We start from the raw sequence: 1,256 nt of genomic DNA, 5'->3' as shown, positions 1-1,256 counted from the left end.
AGGGGATATCTACATGCGTATGTACGTAATTTTATTTTTCCAATTTTTTTTGTCCTTTGCATATTTTTCGTATTTGACATATTAAGAAAGTTACGTTTTTTATTTTTGATATTGAGAGGGGGGCAAGCTTCGCTTGAGGGGGGCATGACATTTTTGTCGAAACAATTCAGACTCTCCATCATAAAGTATAACCGGGTGAGTAGCCAAAAATTTTTGAAAGGGGGGGCTGCCCCCCTGCCCCCCTCAAAATTTTTTCGGGGGGTCCGTAGCACCATCAATCTTCATTATTTTCGATTTTCTATACAACGGTTTTTTTATTTTTTATCTACGACGTCTCCTTCCCCATCAAAAACCCAGCTCATGTTGCGCGTTAACTAGTACAAGGACCGGCTCTAAAGGGCAAATTTTCAAGATGCTCCGATTTGGATGAAAATTTGTGAGGAGGGGTAAAATATGGCCAGAAGAACGGTTCCGATCATAAAAATTTTCCAAAACTAGGTTTAAGGGGTTAAAATTGACTTCGAAAATTTCATCAGGACCGGCTAAGGAGGGGTTGTTAAATTTTGTTTTGCGATTTGGCTGAAAATTTGAGATAAGGGGTTTTCGGGGATGAGAAAGCCAATGGTGATATTAGTTTTACCATTGAAATACAATAACATGGATAAAAAAATTAAAAACACCGAAAATTTTGGATTTTGTCTTTTAAAAAATAGTAAACTACTGCCGATTTTAACAAAATCACGAATATAGAGTACATGCGTGATAAGACTTTCTACGTTCCCATCAATTTTGGAAAAAAAATTTTTTTCCTCATACTTTACTCGAAGAATTTTTAGAAAATATTTTTTTTCTCTTTTCGACTATAAAACTTTGACAAAATGGCTCAAAAATTGGTATCCTCGTATAAAAATACGTCTTATTTCATTTTTTCCATCACACGATCCACAATATTTGAATTTTATTCGAATTAAGATTCTAAATTTTTTGTAAATTATATCCCTTGAAAAATTATATGTCCCACGTCTATGGTATAATAATATAAAAATATACAGAATCCGAAAGCACAACAATGATATTTTTGAAAAAAATATATTCTTCTTATTTTACCCTTGAAAATAAAAACAAAAAAATTTGAAATTCGAATTTAGTATAATAGTAATAATAAATCCATTGAGCTAAAAATAATGAGTCGATTAATCATTGTACTTTTCTTCTTAATATTTTGGCTCCGATTTCAACCAAATTTCGTACATGGG

This window comes from Diorhabda carinulata, chromosome 10 (assembly GCF_026250575.1).
Source record: "Diorhabda carinulata isolate Delta chromosome 10, icDioCari1.1, whole genome shotgun sequence".
Classification (NCBI taxonomy): domain Eukaryota; kingdom Metazoa; phylum Arthropoda; class Insecta; order Coleoptera; family Chrysomelidae; genus Diorhabda; species Diorhabda carinulata.
This window is presented reverse-complemented; position numbering follows the sequence as displayed.